Source organism: Tyto alba, unplaced genomic scaffold, assembly GCF_018691265.1.
Source record: "Tyto alba isolate M040663 unplaced genomic scaffold, T.alba_DEE_v4.0 Super-Scaffold_38, whole genome shotgun sequence".
In the NCBI taxonomy this organism is placed as follows: Eukaryota; Metazoa; Chordata; class Aves; order Strigiformes; family Tytonidae; genus Tyto; species Tyto alba.
Genome location: NW_024881313.1, coordinates 16214790 through 16229322, shown reverse-complemented (window position 1 = coordinate 16229322; position 14533 = coordinate 16214790). Strand labels below are relative to the sequence as shown.

General features: G+C 42.3%; 1 protein-coding gene across 5 annotated transcripts in view; it reads left to right on the top strand.

The window, feature by feature from the left end:
* Window positions 1–500: 500 nt before the first annotated feature.
* The window catches only part of ANKIB1 (ankyrin repeat and IBR domain containing 1), a 101990-nt gene continuing 87957 nt past the window's right edge, over window positions 501–14533 (top strand). For 3 of the 5 annotated variants that reach the window (XM_042801637.1, XM_042801638.1, XM_032991564.2), the window contains exon 1: window positions 544–599. The gene's annotated coding sequence lies outside the window, so the exon portion shown is untranslated. Of the gene's footprint in view, window positions 600–823; window positions 881–14533 lie in introns of those variants that run through there. The other 2 variants (XM_032991562.2, XM_032991563.2) reach the window with 2 other exon arrangements.

Here is a 14533-nt window from a genome sequence, read left to right as displayed (position 1 = left end):
CCGCGCCCCGGAGCCCAGGCCCCGCGCCTGAGACGCGTCCCACTCCGCCCCGTCCCCGCCCCGCTCCCTCCCCCGGCTCGGCGGATCCGCTTCCCGTCGGAGCCCTGCGGGCCTCGGCTGCCGATGAGTTTCCGGGTCGGCAGCCTGAACGACTGCTGCCGCCGCCGCCCGTTGTTGACCGCGGGCGGAGGGAGCGGGAGAGCGACCGGGCTGTGGGCCGGGCTGGGAGCATGAGGCGCTGCTGGCGGGCAGGGAGGCGCTGAGGCGCAGCGGCCGCCCGGGCCCGGGGAACGCCGCCGACAGCTGTCAGCGCCGTTACGCCGCCAGGAGCCGCCGCCGAACAAAGGGGCAGCGAGGCAGCGGCAGCCGCAACGCCCCGCCTGCGCGGAAGCAGCCTCGCCGCCGGACACCCCGCGCCGCTTCGGCCGCCGAGGGACGGCCCCGGCTGCCCGCGGGCCGGAGCGGGCGCGCCGGAGGGCGCCGTACCCGGAGCGCAGCGGGGGAGAGGGAGAGAGGAGCGGCCGCTGAGCAAATGGAGGCGCTGGGTGGCGGGCGCGGAGGCGCCGGGAAGGGCCGGGGAGAGCCCCTGTGAGGAGCCGGTGAGTGCCCCGCGCCGCTGGCGGCGATCCCGGCGCCGCTGGGGGAGGCTCGGGCGGGGTCCGTGGGGCTGCGAGAGGGTGGGGCGGGGCGAGGCGAGGCGAGTCCGGCCGCGGGCGCAGAGGGGGGGGGGACTTGGCACATCTGGGCGTCGGCAGCCCGTCGCATCGCGGGTGGGGCGGGCCAGGAGGCGGCTCCGGGGGCGCCTCGGCTCCGGCGGCGGGCGAGGGGAGCGGCGCGGAGCGGAGGAGGCGAGAGCGCAGGGCAGCGCCGGCGTGCGGAGGTAAACAAGCCGCGGGTTAATGAGGCTGGGCGGCCCCGGACGCGGCGGCGTGGGCCCCGGTGGGTAGGGGGGAATCGTGATGGCGGGAGGCAGCGGCCCGCCGGGCCGGGTTGTCTGGGGCGGGGGGGACGGACGGGCCCCGGCCCGGGCTCTCGCCCGGCGCCGCGGTGGCGGGTGGGGGGGTCGCTGGGACCCCGGCCCGGTGGGTGCTTGGCAGCAGCAGCCCCGGGGCGGCGGGGCTCCCTCGGCCGGGACCGTTGGAAAGTTTGGGGCTGCCCGCTGGCCTGGCTTCAGCCAGCCCCCGCTGTTGAGCTCACGCCCGCCGTGGTCGTTGCCTGCAAATCCTGCCTGCACGGCAGCGGGAAAAAAGTGCGAGTTGCCGGAGCGTGTGCGGCTGGGTGAGCTGTGGCAGCGTAACCTTGCTTCCAGACTGGGTAACGCCGAGCTGAACTGCCCTTCTTGAATGAAATTGAACGCTCACGATCTCGTAGGGGTAGGTTGGTTTGTTTGTTTTAGGGGTTTTTGTGTTGTGGTTTTTTTTTTTGTTTGTTTGTTTTTTTCCCGTTGCTCCTGGCTTTTTTGTTTGGGTTTGGTTTTGTTTGTTTTGCTTTTTTTTTTTTTTTTTTTATTCCTTAGAGGAAAAAAATGAGTCTTGATACTGTAACAGTTTTATGTACATAGCAGTATCACTTTCCCAGGCATGTCTAAACACATACTGGAAATCAGGCGACTTAAAAAATGAAGAAGAACCTTGATAATTCATGACTGCTTAGTTTCTCTTTTATTTACAGTTCAAATAGTATGCAGAGGAGATGTGGAGTCACAAGAACATGCTCTGCAGAATAAGGCACTAATACCACATCTTAAATTGTTTGCATGGACCCCTTCATCATTACAGACCATCGTTGGTTCTGTTTTCTTTGAGTTCATTTCTGTGCTTACCAGTTCCAGAAATGGAGTGTTAGTTGTAGGCATAACATCAGTAGGTGTACTGTAATTTCAGTACATTCCCTGAAGAGAGAGACCACGTTTGAGAGAATTATTAGCTATAGAGGTTAGCAGTGAAAAGAGACTCAGTCTCTTCACACAGGTTATGGGTTTTTTATCCTTTCATCTCTTCGATTTTCAATACAAAGCATGGGGGATTAATTTATCCTTAATCTCTCTAGGGTACAGAGAAAGAATACTCTTCTTCCTTGGGGGGAAAAACGAAAAAGAAAGGTTTAGTCATATGGAAAGTAACAGCATTTTTCAACTGCTAGGAACATGTGGCTTATTTAGTTAAGGTGTCTACACAGAAGTGAAATGGTAGAATTTATAGTAACTTTTTTTTTTTTTTTTCCCCCTGGACATGGAGAGAATAAATGGCTGTCCTTACAGATAAGAAAGCAAATTATGGAAGAGGCTTCTGGAAACTTTAATTCCAAGACTCTATGTCATCCTGTACTCAAGCAATTAATTCTTTAACAAATTTTAGTTTAGTCCTTAAACAAGAGGATAAAATATTTCAATAATATAATATATTATTCCTGAATAAAAACATTACTAGAAATCTACTAAAAAGCTAAAAAATGTTGGTGGTACCCTGTCTTCATATACATATATATGGATCAGTAGAATATCATGAATGAAAATTAATTTTAAAAAGCAAAATAAGAAAAGCAGTGGCACTACTATCATAATAATAGTATCAGTAGCCAAAAGACAAAAATTAAGCAAGTAAGTTTTATGCAGTCTATCTAATTTTTGCTTGGGCTGTACACATCTAGATAGGACTACGTATGTACATACATAAGTACATGATTAGGCTTATTGAAAAAACATGGAGTTTCCTAGACATAGTTATATATTGTATGTAAGTTTACATGTATTTGTTTGTTATATGTTCCTATCAGGCATACAGAGTCCAGAAAACTGAAGGAAACTAAGCATGTAAATTTAGAAGGCAGTACCTTCTAGAGCTCTCAGCTTTTTTGCAACGGAATAACAATAAAAAATGGTTTTAGAAAATGTCATTATGTCTTTGTTCACTATATAAGACCTTTTTAACACTATGGCTGATTTAATCTGTCCTGAGCAGTTTCTCACCCACTGGTTTGCGACACCTCTGCTGTGATTGATTAGCACTACAGTGCTTTCTGTTTCAGCAATGGAGCTTTGTTTATTAATTGTTAACTAGTTTGGCTAGCAGGGTTTGTGCTGATTTTTTTTTTTTTTTTAGAGGGTTGTGGTTTTTTAGGCTTTTTGCTTGGGTTTTAGTTTTTTGTTGTTTTGTATATGTGTGGGTTTAGGATTTTGTTTGATTATTTGGGGTTTTTGTTTTAGCTTTGCTGTTTTGATGTCATGTGGATACCCTTACCTGACTAGTTAATTAACTTCACCTCAGAATCTGAAAACTTGAAGCTGGTCTCTACAGTTGTCACTGTTGAAGTTTTGTTGCCTTTCCTGAGATGACTCATGCCAGTAAGAAAGAAAATTGAGAAGCTGGAGGTTACAAATACATGTGCTGAACCAGTTAACATTTCTAATCACATTACTGTATGTGCATAATTGATAATGATACATAGCAAACAGATCTGTTTGGCTTGAAGAACAGCCCTATGGAAATTCTGAAATGTTCAAAATGACAGGAGAAGTTGTGTTTTCAACACCATCATCATCAGACAAGACTTTACTGATTTCCCTCCTTCCTCCCAAAATACGTCACATACTTTCCTGTGGAGCGGTATTGAAATCACACGTGTGTAGATTTTAGGGGCAAAGAATGTTTCATGCAAGATTATAGTACATTGAAAATTCAAGCCAGATAAGTCTACCTAATGTTTAAAACTGCTAGTTTTCTTCAGAACCACTAAATGTCTACCAGATTTAAAGTGGAACTAGTAGAAATAGTCTTTCTTTGCCATTGTGGAAGGCCAAGCACAAGATCCTCCACCTGGGCCACGGCAACCCCCAATATCAATACAGGCTGGGGGATAAATGGATTGAGAGCAGCTCTGTGGAGAAGGACTTGCGGATACTGGTGGACAAAAAGTTGGACATGAGCCCACAATAGGCTCTTGCAGCCCAGAAGGCCAACCATATCCTAGGCTGCATCAGAAGAATCATGGTCAGCAAGTCAAGGGAGGGGATTTTCCCCTTTTACTCCGCTCTTGTGAGAGCACCTGCAGTGCTGTGTTCAGCTCTGGGGCCCCCAACATAAGAAAGACATGGACCTGTTAGAGTGAGTCCAGAGGTGGGCCATGAAGGTGATCAGAGGGATGGAACACCTCTCCTGTGAAGAAAAGCTGAGTGCAAGCTGAGGTTGTTCAGCCTGGAGAAGAGAAGGCTCTGGGGAGACCTTGTTGCAGCCTTTCAATATATAAAGGGGGCTTATAAGAAAGACTGAGACACTTTTATCAAGGCCTGTAGTGACAGGACAGGGAGCAACAGTTTTAAACTGAAAGAGAGTAGATACGGATTGGAAATACGGAAGAAATTTTTTATGATGAGGGTGGTGAGACACTGGAACTGGTTACCCAGAGAAGTTGTGGGTGCCCCAACATTGGAAGTGTTTAAGGTCAGGCTGGGCAAGGCTTTGGGCAACCTGATGCGCTGAAAGATGTCCCTGGCCGTGGTAGGAGGATTGGATGCTACGATCTTTAAAGGTTGCTTCCATCCCAAACCATTCTGTGATTTTTTTTTTTTTTTTTTTTTTTTTTTGTCTGAGGAACATTAGATTTTCTTCTCTAGTATAAGTGAAATAATGTTTTGCATTCCATACTGTCTTAATTTATGGTTTTATATATATGTATCTATTTATCTGTCTCATCTCAAAAAATACTCAGAGTGCTATACAATTAAGTGTAGCAGTAGTGGAATATCTTCAGTTTATTGGTCCAAGAATCACTTTGGAGAAAGACAGATACTAGTCAGTTGCTTTGTTGTCTTTTTTTAAATGTTTTCTGAACTTCCTTTACCGTATGTGCTTTGTTAACAGTACAGTCCTTACTTTCTGCTTCGTTTTTGGTCTCACATACCTTAAATTGTACTATGAAAATACAAAAAAATAAGTGTCTGTAAAATCAGCCACTGTTTACTCTTATTGGTATGCAGAGGTGGTTGGAGGGAGTCCTTATTTCTCCAATCCTCTTCCTGTATTATTGGTTTTAATAATTGAAAGTAATATTACAAAGTTGCAAACGTGTCATACATAATATAGATTAACATTTCAAATTCACATTTATGTGTATCCTTAAATCTCCTGTTTTCCAAACGAGAGAATCACCATGTTTTGAGATAGGTCAAAAGAAATGTTTTATCTTAAGGCTGATTTGTAGTACTGCTAGTATCCATGAATTTTCTTTAAGGGGTTTTGTCAGAGTTGTTTAAGAGATATTTTCATTTAGTGGTTTTGCTTTGATTTATATTTTAAAACACAAATTCTGAACTCTGACTGTTGAAGGATAATTGCAGTAAAAATACATTAACACGTTGTAAATGGATTACTGCAGGGAAATAGAAGGGCCTCCACTGAATGCCTGGGATCCTTCCTGGCTCAGGTGGCTTTATGGAGCAGCTGCATGGCAGCGTTGTCTGTAAAATTCCTCTTCAAGGAAGACAAGGGGCCAAAATGAATTCTCTAAAAGTAAGTTTTATGTTGATGCGTTAACTTGCATCTAGGAATCTATGTTTGCACACAGCCTGCAGTATAATAACATTATTTGACAGTAAGTTAGTGTAGTTTAAATACTACATCATGACAACTGAGGCAGTGTATTATTAATTATGTATAAAATAGTTTTTATGTGCAGGCTTCTATGCTGGAGCCAACTTTATAAAATCTCTTGGGGATTTTCCCTACTTAAGGGAGTTTCCCCATGGCTTGTGCTTACCATGTTGACATACCTGAAGAATTTAACAGGATGCATAATACAGAGGATTCCCTATCCTCTCTCTGCCTGGCTGAACACAGTGACTTAAAGGATAGCGGGCAATGGAGACAAGTTCCTACCTGGTGCAGCAGGCACATCTCCTGTGACTGCCCCACTTTTCCAGGTGCCCTTGCATAATAGGCAAGAGGCTCTGCGGGTGGGACCAAACAATAATGAGGATGATGGTTCATCTAGCTTGGAGGTGTCACTGAGGTTAAGTCAGCCTACACTCTGAATCAAAACTGTTCCCATAAATTAAAAAAGACAGGTCATTGGCATAGGAGACTCCCTTCTGAAGGGAACAGGAGGCCCCATATGCAGACTGGACCCATTTCTTAGGGAAGTCTGCTGCCTCCCTGGGCCCAGGTTAAAGATGTGAAAAGAAATCTTCCTACCATGCTTTGGCCCTCAGATTATTATCCATTATTGATTTTTCAGGAAGGTGACAATGAAATTGCAACAAGTCTGAGGGCAATCAAGAGAGAGTTAATGCCTTGGGGATGACTCATTAAGGAATCAGGAGTACAAGTGGTGTTCTCCTCTATCTAGTTGCAGGGAATGATGAGGGAAGAAACAGGAAAAAAAGGCAGATCAATACCTGGCTCTGAGCCTGGTATCACTGTCAGAATTTTGGGGTTTTTGATCGTGGGTCAGTCTACATGCCACCAGGCCTGCTGTCAACAGATGGGGTTACACCTATCTCAAAGGGGGAAAAGGACCTTTGCACAGGAGTTAACAGGCTTCACTGAAAAAGCTTTAAAATAGATTTGAAGGGGGAAAAGGGTAAAACCAGGCTCCCTAGAGATAAGCCTGGGGGTGGCACACCAGTGCTTGTGAAGTGATGTATTAACAAGGTCCTCAAGTTTGCCATCTCGGTGGAGGTTCGGGATGGAGAGCCATGTGGCAGCAAAGACGCAAGAATTATTGATGTGTTAGAAACCACAGAAGCACCTGAGAATGGTCATGCAGGAACTGGGGCTTCTTCCCGCAAAAAGGTGGTGGGATCAATAGCCCAACTGAAAGAGCATCTACACCAGTGCGCACAGGATGGACAACAGACAGGAGAAGCTGGAAGCCATTGTGCAGCAGGAAAACTATGATGTAGTTCCCATCACGGGAACGTGGTGGGATGACTCACAACTGGAGTGCTGCAATGGATGGCTATAAACTCTTCAGAGGGGACAGGCAAGGAAGGAGAGGCCATGAGGTAGCCTTGCATGTTAGGGAGTATTTTGATTGTCTAGAGCTTAATGCTGGTGATGATAGGGTTGAGTGTTTATGGGTAAGAATTGGGGAGAAGTCTGACAAGGCAGGTGTCATGGTGGGAGTCTGTTACAGACCACCCAAGCAAGGTGAACAGACAAGCAAAATATTCTGTAAGCAGCTGGGAGAAGTCTCACAATAGCTAGCCCTTGATCTTATGGGGGACTTCAACTTACCAGATGTCTTCTGGAAATACAGTACTGCAGAGAGGAAACAGACTAGAAGGTTCCTGGAGTGTGTGGAAGACAACTTCCTGACACAGCTGGTGAGTGAGCCAGCTTGGTGCCCCAATGGACCTGTTGTTCATGAACAGAGAAGGACTTGTGGGTGATGCGATGGTTGGAGGCTGTCTTGGGCACAGCAGTCATAGAATGATAAAAGTTTTCGATTCTTGGGGAAGTAAGGAAGGGGATCAGCAGAACCACCACCTTGGACTTTGGCCTGTTTAGGGTCCTGATTGACAAGAGCCCCTTTGGACGCTGTCCTGAAGGCAAATGAGTCAAAGAACACTGGACATTCTTCAAGAAGGAAATCTTAAAGGCACAGGAGCAGGCCATCCATCCCCATGTGCTGAAAGATGAGCCAGTGGGGAAAAAGACTGGCCTGGTTGAACAGAGCTTTGTCTGGAAGTCAGGAAAAAAAGGAGAGTTTATAACTTCTGGAAGAAGGGACAAGTGACTCAGGAGGACTGCAAGGATGTCGTGAGGTTATGCAGTGAGAAAATTAGAAGAGCCAAAGCCCAACTAGAACTTAATCTGTCTGCTGCTAGAAAAGACAATAAAAAGTGTTTCTATAAATACATTAGCAACAAAAAGAGGACTAAAGAGACTCTCCATCCTTTATTGGATGTGGGGGGAAACATAGTGACAAAGGCTGAGGAAAAGGAGGGGGTGCTTAATGCCTTCTTTGCCTCAGGCTTTAATAATAAAAAACAGTTGTTCTCCAGGTACCCAGCCCCCAGAGCTGGAAGACAGGAATGGAGAACAGAATGAAGCCCCCATAATCCAAGGGGAGATGGTTGTCAACCTACTTGGGCACACACAAGTCTGTGGGGCTGGATGGGATCCACCCAGGGGTATTGAGGGAGTTGACAGAAGTGCTCACCAAGCCATTTTCAGTCATTTATCAGCGGTCCTGGCTCACCAGAGAGGTCCCTGTTGACTGAAGGTTAGCAAATGACACTCATCTGCAAGAAGGGCCAGAAGGAGGATTTGGAGAGCTACAGTCCTGTCAGTCTGAACTCAGTGTTGGGGAAGGTTATGGAGCAGATCATCTTGAGTGCCATCACATGGCACATACAGGACAACTAGGTGATCAGGCCCAGTCAGCCTGGGTTTATGAAAGACAGGTCTTGCTTGACTAACCTGATCTCCTCCTAGGACAAGGTGACCCATTTAGTGGATGAGGGAAGGGCTGTGGATGTTGTCTATCTAGACTTTAGTAAACCCTTTGACAACATTTCCCACAGCATTCTCCTGGAGAAATGGGCTGCTTATAGCTTGGACGGGCATATTCTCAGCAGGGTAAAAAACTGGCTGGATGGCTGGGCCCAGTTGTGGTGAATGGAGTTAAATCCAATTGGTAGCCTGTCACAAGTGGAGTTCCCCAGGGATCAGTAGTGGGGCCAGTTCTGTCTGATACCTTCACCAGTGATCTGGATGAGGGAATCGAGTGCACCCTCAGTAAGTTTGCAGACACCACCAAGTTGGGCGGGAGTGTTGATCTGGTGGAGGGTAAGAAGGCTCTACAGAGGGTTCTGGACAGTCTGGATCGATGAGCTGAGGAATATTTTTAAACTGCTGTGAATGTCTTAGTCCTTGGTTTATAATAAAGGCTGTGGTCAAAAACAAAGTCTAAGCATTTCCAAGTCACTGTGGGATTTTGAGTGAATCCTTAAGTTTGCTGGGATGTTCTGAACTATTCTATTTATATTTACAGTTGACAGTTTGTAAGGCATAGGCATAAGCCTCTTGCACTGTAGTATTCTGAAGCAAAGCACAGTTTAGAGGAAAAGATCAAGTATGACTGATTTTTGGACCATCTGCAAGACTATATACAATATAAGTTTGTTTAAAAGCTCTGACGTCTAGTAACTGGACAATAGGCTTTGAAAACCAAAAGAACCTAAAGAGAGTTGTTTTGCTATTGGAGAGACCTATTGGTTGTAGGTTATTCTTTGTATTAAGCAAGAAAATGAATCGCCACTTGTATATCTCCTACATAAAACTTTATGAAATGTTTGTAGTTTGGGGCCTTTTTTCTGTAATGTGGAGTAAGTTCTTATATTTAAGTGTGGGGCTTTTTTTCAGGAATCATTATCAGAGGTAGGAAGATAAATGCTTATTAAAGAAAAGGTTCATTGCTTGTTTTCAAATTCTGGATTAACTTAAGGTACGAAAATACATTTTATGGAGGCAGATTTTTTTCTTCTTCATGTAGTATCTTCGAATCTGATGCCTTTAAATCATTTTCTATTTATGTAAACTAAGAAAAGTATAACTTATAGTTAAGAGATTTGTTTATATCCTTGAACCATGATGGCTACTACTATTGGGGTTTGTGTTATTTCTCTTCTGTACAGTGTCTCTGCTATATCTTGCAGTAGCTGTTCTATCTTAGTGTTGTGTTGGTGTTTCCTCTGTATTTATATGGCATTCTAGCTTCTGAATATTCTTACTTTTCTTGCTTTTCTTCTTTCTATCTGTCACCCATATTTTTCTGATTATTGTTTTGTATTTCATTGTTGGCTTGTACCTCTTGAAGCAAAGGTTTGTTTCTCCTGTTGACGGCATGAATGGCTTGTAACTTTGATCCGCTTTTGCAGAACATTTTTATGGAGTCAGGCTTGTCTTCAGCATCGTCTGCTGTGATGATGGTTGTACACACCTGATGCCTCTGTCTCATGATGTTGATTGGATGGGTGACACCTTTTTAGACATGCTGTGGTGTTGGGTTGGTTTGTTTTTTTCTGACCACTATCAATGATTTGGCACTTTTTTTCAAGTAGAAATTCTAAACAATACTTAGCAGATGAAAGCATTAAGAGAGTCACATAGTCTTGCATAGGCTGTGAAGCAAAGCACTATCAAGAAGAAAGATAATCTAAGGGAAAATGAAGTCAAGTAGGCAAGTTTTTATGTGACTACCAACCTGAATTAAGATTTAACTGTAATTTCACATAGAATTAACGGTTAAAGAAAAGAAAACATAATTTTGTTTTGTTTACCAAAGTAAACCTGGTTTGACTTAGGCTTCAATACATAATGTCAGCTAGGGGTAGCCTGTGAGATAACTTATTTGAAAAGTGGTAAAAGGAGGATTGTCACTAGTTGTGAAAATTATTATACAGTTTAATTCTGTAGTAATTGTCTTAAACAGTTAAAATACTGACTTTTGAGAGATGTGCTATAGGAGTGTTGGTGATAACTCTCTTCTGCCCAACCGCTCTTTTTTTTCTTTTTCTTTTTTTTTTTTTTTTTTTTTTTTTTAATGAAAGATTACTTGAGGAAGAATACAGCTTTGGAGGTTTCAAAGCTATTTCTGGGAAAATAAAGTTAACATATACAATGCTAACTATGTTTATACTAATGTCATATCTCTTGACTTTTATATACTTCATAATCAGTTGCAATTAAATGTAAATATAAGTTGGAAACTGATTCTCTGCCCCAGCTACTTCACCTGATGATCACTCTTCTTGGAATTTAGTATAGAAAAGAAATAGGGTTTTCTACTTTATAAATACAATTCTGCTTTGAAAACAGGCCCTGCTCATTCTTATAGCAGGTACTTTAAGTGACTGTAGGAACATCATGTACTCTTTGCGTGAAGCTGGTTTTGGTCCTGATTGTAAATTACTACAAATGAAGTAACTTAGTGGAGAAAATTGTATTTGGTATACTTATTAGTTTGAGCTATGTCTACAGTCCACTTAAGATCTCTTCTTCAAGGAGCTTTTACAAATGTTAATTGAAGTAACAGTCCTTCCCCCCCACACTTATATTTCAAATGAATTTCTAATAGGAATTTCGTAAGCCAAAGTTAAAAAGGGCATATTTCTATCAAAGCTCTTGTGTAGAAATTCAAAATCTTACTGTATTAAAAACTGATAGTGTATTCTTTAGGATGCATGGATGAAGCACTAATAATGATGATAATAATAATTGAAATATTTCCTGTTATGAACCAGCTTTGGAAAAATAGCTGAAAAAATATGAGAAAAGTTCATGATATACACTTGTCTTTGTTTTTGCACTACCATTATATTAGATACTGGTTCTGTTAAAATTTATCATAGACTTAAGAATAGGAATTTTGGGGCTGTTCTAATTTACTAATGAACGCTTCCCTCTACTAAAGGTTTGATTGTTACTGTACTGCTGTGGTGTGTAGCTGTGTGTTTTTCTTTGTATTTTTGTTAGCTACTATATGTGTAAAATAAAAATAATATATGCAAGTCTAGATGCACATCAGAACTAATTATCAGCAGTAACAACCTGTAAATGCTGTAACAATAGAATTTTTCTCTGAAATGTTCTTTTTCTTATTATCTTTGCCTGTGTAAATTACTTGCAGAATTGTTACTTTTTTAGGATTTTTTTTTTTTAAATCAGGTGGCTTTGCTCTGTTCTAGATCTTTAAGCAGTTGGGGGAGAAGTAAATGTATTAATCTCCAGTTAACTCTCTGTTATATTGAAAGACGACGGATAAACATGTGGAAATGTCCTGCCAGAGTAAAGTCCAGAAAATTTCTTGTTAGTCTGTCAAAATGGTGACTTTCATCAGTGTCTTGAGGAAACTGCAAAAGTGTGTAGCTGCTAAACTATGAAGATGAAAGTTCCAGCTCTGCTGATAATGCAGGTTAAAGGTTTTAACATTTTAAAGAACTTATTGACTGGTGTAGTTTCATTCACATTTGCTGAATAGTTGAAGTTATCTCTGTACCCATAAGGTGAGGATTTTGACATTTTAAAGCTCAGATCTTGAGACACAGCTATATAGCAGTATTCATGATAGCAGAACACATGGTTCTTCAGCAATGATATGACACATTTATTCTGTAGAAATAGTTCTACTACAAAATTGTAATACCAAATAAACTAGGCCTATGCAGCGTTGTGAGTTATATACAATTCTAAGATAAAGCATTTTTTCTTTATCAGAGAACTCCAGTTACTTGCGTTCTCTGAAAGCTTACATGTGGAGGTACACAGCCTTCAGTAGTGAGATATTACTAATAGCTTTGTAGCTTGTTGCAGCACAAATATGCAATGGCTCTTAATTTAGGGCCTTTTCCCTGACTTCTCGAGAGTCACTGACACAGATACTTCGTGTATTTATTTCTACGTATTTAGAGGATGTGTTAGAGAGAAATGTTTCATCGGAGCAATTTCCATGAGTCACCAAGCACAAACTGCACAAATACTGAAGAGGCTTTATTTGGTAGCTTGTATATTGAAATGCAAGTTCTTTGTAACATCCCATTTACCAACCTGTTAATTAGTTAAAATTAAACTACTTGGAAGTCCTTTATCCTTTTCAGGACATGATAATTAGTATTCACTAAGATTAAGTACTGCAGATTTGCATTTATAATCTTCATTAACTACCTGGATGAGGTGATGGAATGCACCATCAGCAAGCTTGTTGATGACACCAAGTTGTATGTACTGGAGGGAAGGGCTGCTCTTCTGAGGGACCTTGACAGGCTGGAGAAATGGGCTTACAAGAACCTCATGGTGTTCAACAGAGTCTGAAAATTGAAACAGAGTAAGAACGGTAGTACAGGCTGGGAACTAATGGCTAGAAAGCGACGTTGCAGCAAATGACATCGCTTTCCTGGTGGACGCCAAGTTAAATGTGAGTCAGTAATGTACCTTTGCTTACCAGGAATGAAGCCAGCAGCTGAGAGAAGTGAGTATTTGTCAGCTTGACATTTGTGTGACTGCATCTGAAACGGTGTCTAGTTTTGTGCTCCCCAGTACAGGAGAGACACTAACTAGTCTAGAGGAAGACTGCCAAGATAATTAGGGGGCAGGAGCACATAATGTAAGAAGAGAAGCTGGAAGAGCTGGGTGTCCTCACTGTTCTGAGAAGACTAGGGGGAAGATTTTGTTTTCAATTAATGGGGGGGTACAGAGAAGACAGAACCAGACTCTTCTTGGATAAGCTGGGTGACAGAGCTAGAGGCAACAGAAAAAGTTCCAGCAAGGGATGTTTCAGTTAGACATTAGGAAAATATTAACACCGTGAGGGTGGTCAGATACTGGGACAAGTTGCCCAGAGAGGTTGTGGGATTTCCATCCTTGGAGGAACTCTGAACTTAATTGAGAACAGCCTTGAGCAGCCTTTGAAGCTTTGAAGGTTGCCCTGGGTAGAGTATTGAAGCAGTTGACCTCCAGAGGTTCCCTTCGATGTAAATAAGTTCTAGCTCCATATCAGATGATATGATTGCACAACTGACCCTTTTCTCCCTCCTCTGCGTACAACTGGTTCTGGCCCAACTGAAGTGTGTGGCCCAGAGGGCTGTGGAGCTTCGTAGAAGAGCACAATATGATTATCTTATGTAAATTCTACTATATGGCTCAAGCCCAGTTTTTTAACCTGGTTTCTGCATAGTCAAAGATTTGAAGTGATTAGTTTAGTGCTCTCATTTATCGCATGTGTTTTTAATGAAATAGACTAATCCTGAACGGGGTATCTTTTTTTGCAGAGTTTTGTAGTTCTAAATAATGTTTGTTTTTTTTTTTTTCTCTGTAATATGACTTCAAAAAATTTTCCTGCTGTGCAGAAGTAGCTTGATTTCTTGTGCGTCCTTTCAGGCAATAAGATAAATGTATAATTGTAATTAGAACACAGGCTTATTCTGGTTCTATTTGTTTGTTGAGGTTGGGGGTTTTTGTGGGTTTTTTGTTTGTTTTCTTTGTTTGTTTGTTTTGTTTTTTAATTCATAAATTCAGACTTTCTCTTAAACAAGCTGCCTGAGATTTATACTTACTTACTTAATAAAGGAATAGAAAATTAAATTAATTTGTCTGGAATGGGAATAGACAGGCAGCATGTTCTAGTATAAAGTACTTTGTTGCAATATTTAACTAAAAAGATACAATTTAGAGAGTTTAGTCCCTGTTACCCTGGATATTATTACAACGTAAGATGAGCAAACCTGAATAAAAGTCACGTAATTCTACTGTAAAGGCAATGTAGAGTGCCTGTTGATTTGGTCTTTATTTCATAGGAATATCGTTGAAGTTCAGTCTCACAGAACTCAATTCAGAAATCCTGTTGGTATTTTTCTGCATGTATTCCTATTATATATACAACGAATGAGGAATCAGTATGGAGAACCAGAGGTTTTAAATCAGTCTTTAAGAAGGTGATTGGTTAATTTCTTTTATTTTTTTTTCCTCCTACACGTGTTTTAGCTATTCGTATGGTTTTCTAAGAAGGAATGAGTCAAGTTTCTCCTAAATTAGTC